General features: G+C 35.0%; 1 pseudogene; it reads left to right on the plus strand.

Moving 5' to 3' along the window:
* Nucleotides 1-1,884: 1,884 nt before the first annotated feature.
* On the plus strand, nucleotides 1,885-19,284 carry LOC104638339 (translocating chain-associated membrane protein 1-like; annotated as a pseudogene).
* The last annotated feature ends 210 nt before the right edge of the window (nucleotides 19,285-19,494 follow it).

The following is a 19,494-nucleotide window of genomic DNA, read 5'->3' on the forward strand; positions in this document are numbered from 1 at the left end:
ATTATGAATCTTAAATTTGAGTAATATATTAAATCTTACTTTGTCCTAAAGAAAGCATGCATCTATGTAAGCAAGTAACAAATCATAGAAGTTTTCTGCTCCTAGATTGTTTTAGTTTTGTTTCAAAAAAAACCTCAATGTTACTTGTTTGGAACTTAAGCAAGTATAAGAAAAATAAAATTTATGCTGAAAGTAAAAGTATCTACAAAGCTACAAATGTAGAAGCTACACAAATATAGAACAGAACGATTTGTAAAGCTCTACACTAGGGATCTTCCAGAAAACCATATTCCCAGCCAATAAAAATCTGAACTAGCTTGCTCACTCTGATATGGTACAGAAGATTGGTATAAATTGTATCTGATTAGTAAATTTTGAGTTAAAAATTGACATTCAAGTTCCTGTTTCTTGATTTCCATTCCTATTCAACATTACTTGCCCCTTTCTCTAGTGTGTTCCAGTAAGAAATGAAACTGTTGTGAATCACAGTTAGTTCTCAGTCAGGATTATTTTTGTAGCTTTAAAAAAAGAAAAGAAAAAACAGCAATTATGCTAAACAGTTATAAAATTCTTTCCATTTTGTTGTTTCATTTTCATTTAAAAAATCAGCCATGATTTATAAACTTACAGGTTTGGGGTTTTTTTTTAATTTCTCTTTTCAGCTGAGGAAAAAGAAGATGCATGGCAATTCCTTCCCAAATAGCACCCATGTTCTGTAGCAATTCTTAATTTCAAATGTAAAATACAGTTTCTGAATATATTAGCCTGGAACTCAAAATAAGAGTGCAAAATGGAGCATGAGCATAGCCAAACTCTACAACTAACCAGAACATTTAACAGAAAGCAAATTCAGGCATGCTAAAAAAAAAAAATAGTTTCAGTGAGCATTAAATATTTAATAACAGGTAGCAGAACTACTTTACAGCTGAACTGAATTTTAGGTCCAATTTGGCAACTGGGTGCAGGCAGATGCTCTCACTAGAACCAGCTGAGGCCACATAACACAGCAGGGGAGACACCCATTCACCAGATGGGACCTCATTTTTATTTTCTTTTCCAGCCCTGTTCTCTGGGATGCCATGCCACCTTCTGGCCTTCACCCTTTTCTTCACTGCCATTTTTTGGATAAATTGGTGTGGTTTCCCCCTGAATTCCAGCCAGAGCCAGCAGAGAGCCAAATATCCACATTTTTAGGACTTCAAAGCTCTCTGAATCCCCTTTCTCTCCATTTTAATGGGGGAAAAAAAAAATCAAGGATGTTTCTCAACAGCTTTTCCTTTTTTGTTTAGCCATAGATGCAGGAACATGGCTGAACTCCAGTGGGGGATGAAGAGGAACAACTTCCCACCACCTAGGCAGGCCACAATCCTGGGAGTCATGAGGACAGCAGACCGACTAACATGCCTTGTAGACTTTACAAGAATGGAGCTACCTGGCCATCGCTGGAGCCGTAGCGAGCACAACCTCCACAGAGGCGAGGGGAGGGCAGGCCAGACCGAACCGAACCAAACCAAGGCGCTTGCTTCGCTGAGGCTCTGCTGGCGGGAACCTCCTCAGTACCCAGCCCACTCAGGTCTGCGGCAGCCTTCTGAGCGATCCCCACCCACCTGCATATAGGATTGGCAGAGGCCATGTCACTCATATCGGAGCCCGTCTGCTCACCGCAAGTACTTAGCTGCCTCCAAAACACCACCTCCTCAGAAACCGCTCTTCCAGGGCACCTAAAGATTAGTTGCGAGAACTGCTAATCATAAGCGCTCTTAAGTTTGATTGGCTCGAACTCGGAAGGGGGTGGGCTCTTTGGTCCGGCGGCGTTTACCGTGCGTGAGGTGAAGGCTGTTGAGGAGTGGGGAGGGGTGTTATTTCTTTCGGTGGGATTGCTCAGGCCTGGGAGCTGTCACCGCCTTGGGGCTCCGCAGGAAAAACAAGAGCCCGGCGGTGCTAAGCCACGAGTTCGTCATTTAGAACCATGCGGATACCGCGTCCTGCCTGGTGTGGGCCTCCTGCTGGGGCTCGTGTTTGAGGTACTGGGTGAGGTGAAGGGGGCGAGGAGGCCGGTGGTTGTGGAGTCGAGCAGCACCTGGTCCTCCTGTGGGGCAGCCGCGGCGCCCTCGGCTTCCCGCTCTGGAGCTTCCTTAGGACATCCCTCCCGTTCGCTTCAGCCTCGCTGCCAAGCATCTCTGCCCTTCCCCGGCCGGCTCGGCCTGGCTTTTCCCTTCCCTGCAGGGCTATGTCCCTGTTTCTTCTCTGTCCCGAGGCCTGACTCCGTGACACCCTGCTCGGGTACTCTCCTCTCCGTTCTCGGCTGTCTTCTGAGTGCAGCAAGTTTCACTTCTCTCTGTTCTGCCCCTGCTCATATACTCCACAATGCTTTCTCTACTGAGTTGTCTTTGCCAGCTCTCGCTCTCTCTTCTCTCTTACCCTCTTTGGTCAGGTTCTGCTCTTTTCTTTTCTCGTCTGGTTTTCCTTCATCTCTGCATATGCTTCATTCCTAGCACCCTCCCGTAAGCCCTCTTTTACTCAGCTCCAGTCTCCGGAGTTAGAAAGCTCTTCAAGCCACCTTGCTTAAAGTAGAATCGGTTTATGTCTCTTTGTGTCTATTTTCTTTTTTCTTCCAGCCTCCGCAGTTCAAAAGTCCACGTGGTAAAGGTAGTTAGGAACACTGTTACAAAGAGGGTTTCAGACAGTCTCTGCTCTTTTGAGCATGCTTGACCAGATGGTAGGTAGAAACTGCTGGTCACCCTTTTGCACGACTGCTCAGTCTATTGCTGTCATTGTCTCAACTCCCTACTGATGGATAATCTGAAGAAAAATGAGGGATTAGGCAGTCTCAGCCTGATTTCTGAATTCCTCTTTGCCTTTGTATTTGAAAGTTGTTGTAAAGTTTATTTCCATGTGCAAGCTGCTTATTAGTTTCTGGGGTGATGAATTAGGCATCTCTCTTAGGTATCTTCTTCCCACTTTTGGGACAAAAGCCTTGTGTGTGTGTGTGCTGCTACATGAATATGTTATGTGGGTGTTGAGTATGGGATAAGACTTGGTTAATGGAGTTTAAATTCTGGATAGACAAATAATTTACTGAAATATTTCAACATTTCTCATCAGTTGGATAAGATTAAAAATCAGTTAATTTAAAAATAAAAGTACTGTTAAATTCTGAGACAAAATACTTGAATGTAGGTGTTCTGTCTTTACATATATATCTTGATCCACTTCTGAAAACATTAAAGATACTGGACAGAAATAAAGTAGAGAAAGCAGTTGTGATGGTCAGATAATTTCCTTCCAAATGGTGGTCAAATGTAAAGTTGTGTCATCTATGGAGGAGTATTTCATAAAAGTTAATATATTAAATGCAGAACTCAATCTTGGGATAAAATAAAAATAGCTAGGGGCTTGACAAGTCAGGTGATAAAGGCTTTAAGAAAGAAAGTAAATGTCTGCACTTGGGATAAAGTAAACCCAGTTTGGTATCCCCAATGGAACTTTTTATGTAACTTTATATATGGTACTTTGTAAAAGATACTGCTTTGCATCTTTTTGCTGTTAAAAACAAGTATGTTTTCTGGAGTTGCATCTCTGAATTCCATTTGTCTTAACTTAGGCTTTGTATACACCATGGAAGTTGTATTTCTGTAACTCTGCAGGTATTGGAATGGACTGTGCAGCTCCCCCAGGGTGAGTGTTATTATTTTGATGAAGATGATCTCATTTCTAGTCAGCATAATTCTAAAAGTTCAAAGGCAGATTAGACTCTTGTGTAGCTTGTGATATGCTTTTATTGTACTTGTTTGAATATATACTATTATACTTCTTAGTGTATAATTTAAACATCTGCATCTCATTTTTGATGCAAAAAATTACTTTTTTTGATGGAGACACCTTTCATTTAGTACGCAGAGGAACAGTGGTGCTATGTAACAGGTTAGACCTCTGTATTACACCCCTGCCTCATTCACTGCAGAAAAGCATACTGGAGTTATTTGAATGAAATCTATATTTCTGTTGTTCACTGTCTAGGTCTTCTACCATCTTTATAATAGGTAATCCAGTCTGCCAAACAAAACTACTGATGTTTTTCCAGTAAATCTTGATGACATTTATCATGATTCTACACTGAGTGCTTCATAAGTGTTACTGAACTTGCCTACACAGCTGTTATGATTTTCTCTCTGTATTAAAGATTAAAGTGAAATTATTTTCAGGTTTTAAGTTTGAAGCACTAAGGGCTCTTTTTTTTTTTTTTTTTTTTTTAACCAGTGCTTTTCAGAACATTTTATGCTTACTGTGATTTCAGATGCATCCATCAATCACAGATTTCCAAATCTAGGATAAGGTTGTTTATCCATCTTAATTGTACTTTCCCATACTTTTAACTTTGCTGATTATTATGAAGTCTATAGATGTGCGTAGGGAGAGTCACTCTGACTATAACATACTGAAAAGTGGCAGTTAAATTTTAAAGTGTTAACTTATTTTCTTTCTTCTTCCTTCTTTGAGAATATTTAGTCTTATATGCTCAATCCTACTCCTTTTCCTGACAACAGAGTGGGCCTTATCTTCTAAAGAAACCTTTCTTTTAGTATTTATGGTTCTTTTTAATCTTCTAGTATCATCTCGGAAAGTTTCATACTATTTCTTTCCTCCTAGAACAATTTACATCATCTTTGCATCTGGCTATCTTACCACAGAATACCACTTAACGGGGCTCCTATACTTCCAGCAGACCGAAACACTTGTAGTATTGTGTCCCTCACAGCAAAAAGAAAAGCTAACTTGCTGGGCTCTAGCAAAGATTTTTACCACCAAGAGCATAAAAAAAAGCTTATTCTCAGAAAAGCTCCTTAATAAAGGGATCTGCTTGAAGGTACGTAGTGCTGTCTGAATGCCCTTCTACAAGGGAGACTGTTGCTGTGGGTCCTGAGTGATGACTTACTGAAAGCAAGCATGTTTTAGTTAGGTGCTGATGACATCAATACCTATGTAACTATATTTTCCCTGTCTTTCCAGGAGCAATTGGCAATTAATTTTTCATGTCCTTATTCCATGGACATTTTAAGTTGATATTGTTGCTCTGGCTGCTTATTCACCTCATCAAGCACACAAAAGAGCTTCTGTAGCTGAGCAGTGCAGCATATTAGGAAATTCATCTGTGTTAAGATTAATAGGGTTTTCTCCTCCCTTCTGTTTTGCTGGGTCAGTGTAATTTGTGTAATTTTTCTCTCCAATTCACCACGCCACTACTTTTGATGACACAAGTGTGGGACAGAGACAAGAAGCAACTGGCAGTAAAGAGAAAAGCAGGATCGCTCCTTTTGATGGTAGTGCTAACAAAAGGTTAAATTGTTCCTTGAACTGCAGTGTCTGAAAGTCAATTTTGCATGCAGAAAGATTGGTACTTTTATTTTTCTTAAGGAGAATTCCTCTTAAAAGCACTCTTAAGCTTTATGACTTGTCTGCTGTTTAATTTCACAGGTGCATTCTGAGTGTACTGAGGCAGTTTTCCTTCTCCTCCCTTTTCTTGCTACAGAAGATCTTTTGCATTGTTGTGTCTCTTGCTTATTTGTAGCTAGATAAATTAATGCTTTTTTTTATATGCTCCTGAGTGTTCTTAGTTACACTTTCAGAAATTATATGGTGTAACATCTGAGGAAAATAGCTTTCTTTAAGTTTATGTGTCTTTGTTTTAAGTTGTATCTATGAAGATCAGTTTAAGAGAAACCATAAAAGATACAAGAATGTTGGTTGTTAGGTGTTTTTTTACATCAGTTTTCTAATGATGCCTGTTGTACAAACTAGATAACTGAGTGCTTGCAAACATAATAAATGTATTTGCTATTGGCAGTGTAGGATGTAATTCCATATTGCTGCTTTCTTTTTTTTTTTTTTTTTTTTTAGCAAAGGAACCAGCTTGGTGTGGTTTTTTCCCCCTCATATCCCTGTATTATAGCTTACCACTCTTTCAGTTACATCACCACAACTGTTTGTTTTTGAAGTTGTGCAAACCAAGTAATTAAATGTTTTCAACTAAACTAAGCAAATGTATTTACCTCTTGTCACTACTCGGTTATAGGGTCATACAGTAATCCAGGTTATAAACAGTTCTATTGTTACACCTAAGAGATAAATATACCAAAGCATGGGAGTGGGAAGACATTTTGAAGAGGTAGGGATGGCTGAAAGTGTTGGGGTTTTGTCTGTTTGTTTTTAAAAATTAATTTTGCCACTGGAGAAAAAGTAACATAAAAATATACCATTGGTTACTTTGATTGTACTGTAATTTTTAGAAGATGCCTGATTTATTATACAAGAAATTGATGAATCTTAGAATTCTACTATGATGTTTTGAATACTCTATTTATATGGACACTTAGCCAGAACATCACTTTTTTTAATATCTTGCAGTTAGGTGAAACTTTCCATCTGATTTAATTTAGAGTCTTTTAACTTTTGAAATAAAAGAAAGCCATTTACACTTCTAAACACTTTACAATGTTATTTAGTAAAACACTGAGTAATTTGATCCTTAGCGAAAATGACATAATTCAAGTCCTAACCCTATGCAGCAAATGTTAAAGGATTTGCAACAAGGTGAGCCCCCACATTTGTGGGAGATGAGTAACACTTTTGGGACCTCTTTGATTTAAATTATGTGTGGGACAACATTTGTTGACAGTATAATCTTTTAAGTTTGGGTGTTTATAGTCTAGCTTGTTTGAAAAATCTGATATTTTTTCCTTTATTCTCTTTGAATTTCAGGACTCAGCCAAGTATGCCATTATCTTTATTGCTGTGCAGTACAATGTCACCTATACCACTAGTGAGATTAAATCAATTTTTTCCCCCATTTTCTTGTAGTGCAAGAAATAGCTCAGCTATTAAAAATTACTCTTTTTTTCCTTCAAGATTTCAATTCACTTTTATAATATAGTAGAATGCTCATATTTGTCTGTCAGCTTTTGGATTTACTAATACTATATTCACTGAAACATTCTAGTGTTTTCTCTGTTGCTTGTGAATAATACTGGGTTATTTTTCCTTTAGTTAACACTGCTACTAACTTGCATTTTAATGTGAAAAGCATGCATTCTTTTCAGATTCTTTTGATACAATCAACAGGACTTATCAAGTGACAGAATATTTTGGTAATCTTCTATATATCTGTTGCTTATTCATGATTTCTTATGTCATTAGTAATGGATTTGTGGTTTGTATTTCAAAAATATCACATTATTATTCTGAAGTTACTGATGTTGCTGATTCAGTCATGCTTTTAAATAGCAAAGGGAGAAAGTACTGATTCTCTTTTTTTCTTTTTTCAAAAAAAAAAATTTCCTTTTTTTAATCTTCTATACCTGTCATACTATGTACAAGAGTGGTAAGCAGCTAGTGGAATTTCTTTATTTGGTAACTTAATTTTTCTTAATAGTATTCATAACTTTCAATTCTTTGCAGGAATTAATCTGCACAGTGTCTTGGAAAAAACACATATTGTGATAGAATTATTCCAGATGGGGAACTAAGGTCCAGAGAAATTAGCAAAAACTATGAGTTTTTTTCTAATCTTGACTTCCAAACTTGAGACCTCTGTCTTGTGACTGTTCCAAACAATGTAGCACTCTGACTGCATTTAATATGTTCAAAATAATACATTGATCAGCTTTGCTTGTGGTAATGTATATAACTTTTTGCAGATGTTTCCTGATATATTTAATGTTGAACACTTGATGTGTACACAGTCAGTGGACTTCTGTTTTACTGATATTTGAGCAGCATCAAGTAGAAATCACTTGTAGCGGAGACAAAGTAAAATCCATGTGTCAGTTACCAAGATGCCTTTGATGTGACTTCTTCATAGCATTTGTTGCGTGCCTGTGTGTGTATGTATGTGTACATATACATACAATGAAATGAACACAGTATAGCTTCCTCTAGTTTTAATAGGAGGTGTGGATAAGTTCTGCACAAGCAATTTTGAGGTCTCAACTCTGGCCCTCTGAAAACAACCTGAATATATTACTAGTGAATGTCCATTTTTAAAAACAGTGCTAGGGACCAGGCAGAAATAGCATTTGCTATGCAGTTACTTGTTCATTGATTATATCACAAGCTGCTTTCAAACACAGAAATAGGACATCTGACACTTTGAGTTACATGGATGTCCTGTGCATTAGGACCTTAACTTACCATTCATGTAACGGGGGCAATAATTGCTTCCTTGACACCTTCTAGCCTAGTTTCCTTTAGTGGGTGTGGGGGGAAGTTGTTTGATGTCTGTATTTCTGCTGTTTTGCGTTTGGATAACACAGAGTTTGAAAAAGGATAGAAATCTTAAAGATAACAAAATTCCTTGATGTTTATGAAAAGTGGCGGCTGTATAGATAAGAGACATCCAAATTAATGCCCTCTCTTAAGTGAAAGCAGAGAAATGTAAATGTTAGACATGCTAGCCTGTAAATCAAGATGAGCATGGCTCTTGATTAGTTGTAGTACAAGTTCTTTCTTTTCCATTGTAGTGTATCAGATGCATAAAGAAAAGTGAGGTTGTTGTAATGGGTGTTTGTGAGCTAAAGAAGAGATGTCCCTATAAAATAAGGCTTCCTTAGGTCTACTGCTCCTGATACTTGGTTTTTTTTTTTTAAATTGAATTTCATTTGTAAATTCTCCCACACTTAAACATGATAAATACAAACATTTGAAGTATTTTTGTAACAATGTGAATGTTCTTTTTGTTTTGCAATTTTGATTTATAGGAACATATTACTAATTCTGGGGAAAATGTTACTTACCAATGTGTTGAACTACTAGGGGTACTAGCCTCACTATATAGGTTTTTTTCCCTACATATAGTCATGCTTCTTAAGATGGAATCTCATTTGGTCTCTACCAGAGTATAGAGGATAGTGTTGGTGGGTTTATTTGTTTTCTTCTTCCCCTCCCTCTTTCTTTTTTGATGGCCTAGATGGAAAAAAATTGATTGAAGCCTCAGCTCAGCATATACTGCTCTCAATACTTCGTTCTAGGCTTATAACTATATCATTGTATTGAAGGAGAAGAAGTTTTAAGTTATCTAATCGGGCATAAAAATTGATTTTCAAAAAAATAAAACTTATAACTAATATTCTGTAGCAATTTAACAAAACATCCAAAATCAATAGTTACTGCTGCCCTTTTTCAGTTGCACAGAGTACTCCTTCATAAGAACGTAAAAATACACATTTTTTTTTTTTTTTTAGATGACAACAGTGAGCAATTTCATTTTTATGACTATGGTCCAAAAGACATTGCCACAATCTTCTTCTACATGCTCGTAGCTATTAATCTGCATGCAGTAATCCAGGAGTACATATTAGATGTAAGTTTATTACTGGGATACAATTTCCTTTTATAAACGTGTTATTTTTAGCCATCACTTGCTAAGAGTTTTTCTTCAAGGTAAGGGTAAGCCATGCTACAAGGAATGGCTTAGCATTTAAAAGCTCTGTTATGATCAATCCTTTTGTTCTTTAACAAATTGCAAATAGACCTTGGTTTAGTGGTGGACTTTGCAGTGATAGGTTAACAGTTGGACTTGATGATCTTAAGGGTCTTTTCCAACTTAAATGATTCTATGATATTTTTATATTGTTATTTCCTCAATTTATTAATGGTATAAACCACTGAATCTTTATTTCAATAATATGGCATATTTTTCTGTAAAAACAGACATTAAATGTTCATGTCCTACTCAAAATATCTGTGAATTAGATCTATAGCATTAGATTCAGAAGATATATTCAGAAGATCAAAAATTAAAATTACTGCAGTGGTGGATTTCTGTTTGTCAGTTGAGCCTCACCTGAAAGAGGGAGCTCAAACTTCATTGTGTGCTCTTTTACACCAACTCAGTTGCAAAGTAAAATGACTGTTAAAGCCACTGTGAAGACCATCTCTTATTGAATGGTCTTAGAATGTCTTCACAAATAGGTGATCTGAGCCACAGAAGCTCAAAAGGTTTTTAAGTGTGCAAAGAGACTTGAAAAATTTAGCAATATGACTGATTATGGGTTGGGGAAAAATTGTCCGAATATTTTTCCATGTGAACTTTACCATAATGGCAAGTCTTGTTGAAGCTCATTGTATACAAAGTGCTGATCAAGGTCTTAAATAGTGGGAGCTATGTATTTTCATTGAGGAATGGGAGATTTGGGGAGAAAAAAAATTCAGGAGTGAATACTAACTCCCAAATAGCTTTCTTGTTGTAGAAATTACATTTATTGATCTGCTTTTTGTTTCTAGAAAATTAATAAACGTCTGCATTTGTCAAAAACAAAGCACAGCAAATTCAATGAATCAGGACAGCTATCATTTTTCTACTTCTTTTCATTTATATGGGGAGCATGTATTTTGAATGCAGAAAGTAAGTCACTCTATTTGCTGTTTTTATTTAAAAATAGGCTTTAAGTATAAAGAAGATCCTTAAATCAATGGCCTTTTTCTTTAGGAACAATTAATGAAGAACCCAACCTTTCTCTGGAAAGATTATCCCCATCCTTGTATGCTGTAAGTGTTCTATCTTCAATTTGAAAAAAACCTGGTACTTCTAATCACTGAATATTTAACCATGCCAAATTTTAGGGAACCATTAATAGGGTAGTGACACTGGTACCTTATAAGAATGACAGCTAGAGGAAAATACTTTCTTCTGTTTGAAAACTGCCGGCTGTTTTATCCAAAGGCAATTTTTGATGAATTGAACATTATCCAAGAGATACATGTGTTCTTAACTTTCTTTAACTTAACTATGGTAGCTGGGTTAAAGTGAAAGTGTTTGCAAGATGGCATATATAATAGGACTGCTGAACTGTTTCGCACTAAAGAGGCACGTTTGACGGAGACTAAATTTTCAAATTAGCAGAGATTTATAGCTTGATTTTTATTTTTTTTTAAAATTAAGATGACTTACAAAATTGTGTTGTTTGTCTGTCCCTCGTCCCTTTCCCCATTTTTCTCCATTTTTCCCCAGCAAGTGTGATAGAAGGAAGGGGGGGGGGTAATACACATTTTTTTAGGAAGGGAGTTAATTCCACTGCTCACAGGATAAACTGTTTCTGTGTTAGGGTTTTTGGTGTTTTTTCTTTCCTACTGTCTCAAAAGATGGTACAGAACTTGCTATTGAGAAGATTATGGGTGCTAATTCAAAAAACTATCACCACAGAGTTGTTCTGTATTTGTGGTTCATTTGATTTACAAATCATAAACTATAATGAGTCAGAATGAATTAATTTAGATAATGAAATAAAATCTTGTATCTCATGTTGAAAGCTTGAAAACTTACCTTGTGTTTTCTTAACCTGAATTGTTGTTTAGTTTTCAGATAAAATTCTTCTATATTTGCCAGATAGCCTATTGGCTTCATGCACTGCCAGAGCTATACTTCCAAAAGATACGAAAGGTATGAAGAGTTGTCAATACAGTTAATTAAATATCTCTTCTTTCCAATTTTTTTTTTGTTTATATTAACTATATAAACATCTACATATTCATATTTGTATATTCAGTTAGTTGTATGCTATTTATATATTTTATTTGCTTGCATTTCCTATCTAATTTAGTCTAGGTGGCCTGTAGTTTTTGATTCAGATAGTCTTTCCAGAAATGTATACAGTAGTATGAAAAATAATCAAACCTAATGATTGATATGATTTTTCTTTGGACAATATGGTTAAACTGTTAAACAGCATTTATTATAATTTTCTAATTTTAGGAAGATATTCCAAGGCAGCTACATTATATTTGCCTTTATATTGCTCATATCTCTGTTGCATATATATTAAAGTATTTGCATGTCTACTTTGAATAGATAGATCTATTTTGTTCACAATTTCATTAAAATTTCTACCTTTTATGTTTTATAGCTTGCAGCATTTGGGGCTAATTCTGATGGTACCTCACTATTTAGTGGAACTCATTTTTCATGCCTCACGTCTTTTCTGCTTCAGTGATGAAAACAAGCAAAAAGGGTAAATCTTGTATCTATTAATTAAAATTCACAATTTTGCGTACTAATTGCATATAAATGAATTTGCATGTATGTAAAAGTACTGAGGTAGCAAACATGACTTATTCAATGTCCGCTATTACCTGCTTTGAATTCACAAGCAAGTCATTGTCATTACATAGAGTGAAGGAAGCAAATACACCCTTTCATCATCATCATCATCAGATTTTGCTGAAGCTTTTGCTAAAGTCCCATCTCAAATATCTATGTATTGGCTTCTGATTCTGTAAGTTGCCTGCTTGCACAGATGTTCATAAATGTTTATATGCAGGGACAGTTGTTTTTAAAAACAGTTAATCAAAGCAGTAATAAAAGTACCATTCCCTGTAAGTTCTTGTAGGTCTCTCTCCTTTTGGTGAGAAAGGAAAGTAACTATACAACAGAGAAGGTAATGTCTCTAAGCATGTAGTTGGTAAGATGCCTTCAATTATACATGTCTTGAGTATGTATAATTATATGTATGTATAATGTTCTGCTAAAAATTACATATATATCTTGATCTTCCAACTGTTTAATAGATGTATATTATATGTTTAGGGTCACCTTTCTGGTGTTATAGCATCACCGTTACTTGTAAATGGCTTACAGCATGAATGCCAACTTGAGATGCATCTTTGTACTTCATTATGCTTTCTAGTCAAAAGATCACGTAATGAGGCAGGACTGAATGTTTGCAGATGACCAAGTTTTTCTGTAATTATTGATCTCCTCCATGGACATTTCCCTATTGTTGCTGAGATATTTTTAATGAAAAGTTCTTTTTATGCTTGACTTCATTGAAATGAAATGGACTAAAAGGAGAAAGCACATTTAATTTCATTATTTTGTTTTCAGATTTACCATTTGGGCTTTACTTTTTGTAATGGTGCATCTTTTGACCCTAACTGTATCTCTCCTCACATTTGGATTTGGTCTGACAAGAGTAGAGAGTCAAGGTTTTTCCACAGCAGATGGAAACTTCAGTGTACTCCCTGTGAGGTATAACAAGGCTAGTAGACATTCATGTTTGTATAATGTGGCATTTCAGAATATCTTTTAATAAAACAATCCAGGATGATAATGTGTTTTGAAGAATTTCCCCAGGTGATGTTTTCCTCTTGAGTTTTAAGGGAAGGGAAATTTTATTCTTTTTTCTATCTTCTTTTCACAAAAGTAGTAGAACAGAATTTATGGGAAACAGAAAGAAAAAAGAAACCTTTTTTTAATTACTTGTTGACAATTATCCAAAAAGGGTGGGATAATCATCTCATTAAAATTTGTTGTTTGCTTTTTGTTTGGGTTTTTTGTGTTGTTTTATAACAGACAAAAAGTATCATTTGGCAATATTAATACTCTTTTTTTTTTTTTTTTTGACTAATTATTTGTTTGGTGCCTTCCTAAAGTATTTTTTAAATATCTTTTATTCTTGGTTGTTAATTTTAAAATTTTATTACTTTTTCAGCGTAAGGTCATCACTTTAAAATTCACCCTTATAGCTTAATGCCTGTAATCAAGTGTGTGGGAGGGATTCTGAATCTACACGATTTCTCATTCATTGATTGCTCAGCAAAAGGGCCCTCAATGACACAATTTCCTATCAGCCACTGAAAGCTATGGTCATAACTCCTTGAAAAACCTGATTGCTTCTAGCAATGTACTTACATACAATTTCCATTCGCTTGTGTGACACACCTTGTCTTGGGTACAGCCTTCTGTTACATCTGGTTTCCCATGGTATGTAGATTTTAATTGTTTCGATAGTAGACTTTTGGAGGAAAAAATAAAATAGGTACAGATTTGCAGTCTATTAGTGGTTAACTAAAACTTTTATCTAACTGTTTCCAAAATCTCAAATCTTACTAGGATTGGCTGCCTGTGTGCTGTCTGTCTAACACAGGCCTGGATGATGTGGAAATTTACAAATTTTCAGCTGAAGAAATGGAGAGAGCATGTTAAGAACTGTATTTCAAAGAAAAAAATAACTAAAAAGAACAAACGAACAAAAAAGGAACCAAACAGAGGTCAGTGGAGTAATTTTTTTTTTTTTTAAATTGTTTCTAGGCCAAATGTTTTTATACCAGATGTATCATATTATATCTTTCCTTCCTGTAAAAGAGCAAAAACATCTGTCTTTTGACATGCAGAGAATTTAGAATATTATAGTTTATTTAAATATTAGGCCATTCTTTTCTACTTCTATATTGCTAACAGGACAGCACACAGAATGCTAACTGTATTAAGTGTTAGCCCTGGGTAATCTTCAGGATTATTCACTGAACTCTATGTTAATCTAAAAGCAAGGAATATTTCATGACACTGGGTTTAATGCTTCCAGGGTTTTCTTTCCATTTTAAATCAGCCTTTTACAATGCTGCTAAATTTTTTTTTAATTTAACATCAGAAAAAAAAATCATCTGAAATTCCTACTATATTTCATAAATTCTGCTTTTATTATGTTTCAGACCATTAAAATTAAATTTGTTTGTTCTTCTATGTAAAGATACATCATGCAAAGAACATCAAACCTACTGAAAAAGAGCTCCAAAGGAACACATAGTAGCTGGCAAAGGACAACTAATGCAGAAAAGCTTTTAATTAAATGATGTTGTCTAACTTCCAAATTCTAATGTTATATCAGTTAAAAGAGTTAAATGGGAGTTACAAAGATTTGGTAGGGTGAAATTTCATATTCTTGTTACATATATTTAAAACACTGGATAGAGTTATGTATAAAAGATTAGGAATCATTTCTGAAGTTTGGGCAGAGCTTTGAAAAATGCATTTTCTTGGGAATTTTACCACAGGCTGACTCTCTTACTGAAGTTGTTCTTTATGTATTAGTTTCTATTAAGAGGGGTTGAAGCTCTTCACATTCAGAGATTACTAGCTGAGTCAGCATTAGCTGAAACCAATAGGAAGATTCTAGACCATAATGGTGCTCATAACATTGCTTTTATTTATCATTCCAGAGCAGCCTTTCCTCTCTGAATGTAGCTGCAGATACTCTTTTTCTGTCTCCAGTCTCGCAGAGCCTTCTCTCCTTTCCAGATGAATAACTTCATTGCTTTTCTATGTTGTTTTATGAAATTAGTGTAATTCTGAAGTTCCTGAGACGATTACAGTTTGGAATAGCAGAAGCGATACTGCAGTTTGACTTCATGTTTGCTTCAATTGAGCACAACAGAGTCGCACAGGCATTATAGCTCTCTGACTGCATGTGTGGAAAGATGTTGTGCATTGTTTATCAGTTTATCTTATTTCTGATTGCAGAAGTATTCACACTTGTAGAAGGAAAGCTTGGGTTCAGCTGAAGCCACTAGTTTAGTTGTGGGCATTAGCTGCAAGTCATTTCTTTAGCCTACCTGAAGGTAAATAGACTCCTCTTGTCCCCCAGCTTTTAAGATGAGAATTCAAACTTGTTTGCAGTTAATGTGTCTGTATAGTGGTTAAGCATGATTTGCATAGGATCTCCACAATATAGGAAAAGAATATATATTTGAGGTTGTTAGGTGTGAAGACTTACATAGCCAAAATAATCAAGTTCAGATTTAATTGGCAAAAGAAGGACTAGAAGTTAAGCGTACCATAAATCCTTCGTACGCTGCTTTGTTCCATCTGTCCTGTTGCAGCTTCTCTTTGGGCTGTGGCCTGAGCTTCTTAAGCTATTGACAGACAAAGCTAGTAAGCATGAAATGGCAGGCAGTCTAGGATAGCACATGCCTTACTAATGTAATGCTAAGAATGCTGTATAATAGGAAAAAAAATCCTAAGGAATCAGTAAAAATGATTTAAGAAATAATAGAGAACTAAACTAAGATCCTGGTTAAAGTAAGATGTCACAGAAGAAGAGACATTGGTTAATACTTAGTTAATTAGTAATTATTCAAAATATAAGAATGGTCAATTGGCACACTGAAGAGAGCTTACCAACAGGACCCAACAAGTTTCTGTGCTGACATATGCATAAATAAACTGTTGAGGTAACAAAGTCTACAAACAAAATTATTCTGAATTTCTTACAGCAGAGAGTTGTAGAAAGATCTTGCAAACATGGAATAAGTAAAAAAAAAAAAAAAAAAAAAAGGCAAATTCCTAATTTGCAATGCAATTCTGAAATTTCTAAGCTACTCAAAGTAACACACATTATGGAGGGAGGGAAAAGGAAACATAGTTTGTACATACACAGCAATGGACTTCAAACTAGCATTTGTCTCAGGAAAGATTTTAAATCAATGTGTGGTTTGTTTCTTGGTTTTTGGTTTGGTGGGGTTTTTTTGTGTTGTTTTTCTTGCAGACATCAGGTAAATTCCTTGTTACAATAAAAAAACCCCACTCAAACCCCCCTCAGCTAGAATGTACCATCCATTGTATAAATCTGTGTATCTACATCCCCAAAATTGTATGCCATGTTGATGACCCTGTCTGTAAAGATTACCAGAAAGATACAGAAAAAGATGACAGTAAGAGGAGAGGCTAACTACCACCTAGCTCAAAAAATGTCTGATAGGAACACTATAAAGTTCTAAAACCTTAAGTGATTTTGAGTAGGTAAATAACAATTTGTTGCTTGCTACTTCTCATAACATAAGAATAGACAATTTTCATGTGGTAGCATGTTTAAAATGAACACAAAAAGGATATGAAATACAGAGAATTTGTAGAAGTAATTTCTGCAAAAGTATGGATTGAGATTTAATTCCTGGGGGCTCAGTCTCTCTGTGGCTAATAGAACAATGGTCTAAATACAAGTTAGGCCTCAGGAAGTCACTAAGGTTCCTGTGGAACCCGAAAGAAATTATGTTGGTAGGACCACGTTGTATTTGCCCTATTTTTAACACGCCTCATGAACCATCTGTCATTCATCAGAGAGATAGGAGACTCGATTTAGAAGCAACTTTTGTCTAATTCCTGTTCATATCAACTTTGTACAGTCAAGGTTCTTAAACATTCTACATACCTAATTTCAACTGAAGCAAATACTTAAGCTTTTTGATATTTTTTAAAATTTTCCTGCTCTAGTTTCTATTTTTTTTTCATGTGAAGCAAAATCGTGTGTTTGTTTACTGTACTTTAAATTAAAATTACAGCTAACTTTGTCAATGGAGCAGCAAAATCAGAAGGTGGAGCATCTCCAAGAATAAGAAAATCAAAACCAGTATGAGATACAAACTAGTATCAGAAGACAACATTTGACAGAGGACTGTGACTTAAAAAATTGACACTGCAGAGCTATTATTTGGATGTCTTATTATTTCAATGGACTATCAGGTTATATTTTTAAAATATTTTTGTTAATAACCCTACATTTATGACAAGATTGCCTTTGATCTACCTTAACACAGTAGTCATCTCCAAATTTCACTTAGCTTTAGTAATGAAAATAGATGAATCAGTTTGAACTTCTGGTTCTGTGATCAGAAGTTATTACATTTCTGTAATATTTGCATTACAGATACTTCAGAAGGCTGTCTAAATCTAAGTTATCTGTCTGTTCATTTGTTTTTATAAAATCAAATTTCTGTACCAAAAAGATCTTACCATGTCTGTCTGTTCCCCACCTCTTCCCTCCCTCAAATTTTTTTCTTTATTCATCTTACATGGAGTAAGGTAGCCTGGTAAAAAAGCAAAAATGTTCTATACCTTATCTCTCTCTAAAAATTACAGATTTAGAGAGAGGGAAAATTCTGACAGGACATCACTAATCTTCCTTCAGTATAAAGGTGAGACTAATGTTTAGTAAAGATGCAAATTTTGTGCCTTGGGAAAAATGTTAGACCACCTGTTGGATTTTTGCAGTGGATTGGACTGTCTTGTATGGGGCAGGAGTGGGGGGTGGGCGAAAAGTAGCTAATTTGTAGTATAATCTTAGGCGTTGTGAAATAAAAGACAAAGCTTCCAAATATTTCTAAAGAGCCAATATTTCATGCTTGCAATCATGTGTGCCAGATTTTTTTCCTCAACTGTTTTTTTCCTTTAATTTATAACTGATACATCTTAAACTTCTGAGTCTACCTAGAAGATGTTGAGAGGTGCTCAAACAATATTGCAATGAATGTTCGCCAAACATATCCTAAAGGCTTTTTTCTTTCTTGTAGATAATAATTTATTTTAGTTTGACTCAAGGGTTTTAAGTCTATGGAAGTATTAATTTGCTCCTTATGTGAACAATTTATCTGGATATGATTTCAATATTAATTTGCGTATATTATAAAAAGATTAATGGTATTTTTGTAAGTAACCCTCATAGATCTGAGGCTGGCATCTCAAAGTTGGATAAGCTTCATGAACTCACTTTTTTACTTGCTGTAACTTTCTCCCTGTCAAATGGATTGTAGGAATATTACATTAGTTCATGTAAGCCGATAAATATCTACTGAAAATATTTGCCATGGAACTAGAATACACTTGCTAATATTTTTAATAAACTTGTATAATAATTAATGCCTTGTTTAATAAAGTATAATTTTTTGAGCAGTTTAGGTGAGATTTGCTTGGCCTTTTGAGTATTTCTCAGTATACTGCTCACAAGACAATGTTTTCTTTGATATATACCGTAACTGTAAACTTAGAGTCCCTGTAAATTGCAATTTGTGTGCACCTAAAGTTACCAGGCTTTCAAAGTGAATCCAGACAGCGGTTTAGGTGCCAGTATCCAATTCTATGCACATAAAAAGCAGGCAATTTTGAACTTTAAAGGGGTTTTTGTTTCAGTATTATCAGAAAATATGTTCCTAATACTGCCACTTGAATAAATTGATTGCACTCTTAAACATTTTTATTGCATGACACTCATTATGGTAATTTCAAAGATTGATTTTTTTCCTTTAAAGATTGTTTATTTTATTTAAATTATTATTTTAGAAATACAAAGCAAGTATATGTATAGTTACTGTTGTATTCCATGTACACATATATTTGATGTAAGAATCTCCTCCTTACAACATGATTTTTTAAAAGGAAAATCACTATATGTTAAATATTTGGATACATACTTACGGTAACACCAAATACATTAAAGTAATTCTACGCTTGTTATTAGGAAGATGTTTCAGAAAACTGTTTGCAACAATAAGTCAGTTTTAATTTATTTAAAATACTCCTCCTGGAAATTTCAGTGTAATTACAGATATGAAGATAGTTCCATTGAATTTACAAATAAAGAAAATTAGCAGGTTGGTGTAACAAGTAGTTCATTAACAAAAAAACAAGTGTATATACTTTTAGAAGTAAACTGAATTGAGGCAGTAGTTCTTACGACTTTTGTTTTTCATTGGCTTGCTAACAGTCTGTGAAAGCTGAAATGCAAAGTGGTTGTTAAGTCAGATGATGATGAAGATGGTTTCTTTTTCTTTAAATGTCATATTTCTTCTTTCTGGCTGAGTGGGAATGAGGAGTCAGGAAAGTAGAATGAACTCAGGTGAAAATGATAAATTCACAGGAGTACTTGCTTGGTGTATTTTAAGCAACAACTTTTG

The sequence above is a fragment of the Balearica regulorum genome, chromosome 16, assembly GCF_011004875.1.
Source record: "Balearica regulorum gibbericeps isolate bBalReg1 chromosome 16, bBalReg1.pri, whole genome shotgun sequence".
In the NCBI taxonomy this organism is placed as follows: domain Eukaryota; kingdom Metazoa; phylum Chordata; class Aves; order Gruiformes; family Gruidae; genus Balearica; species Balearica regulorum.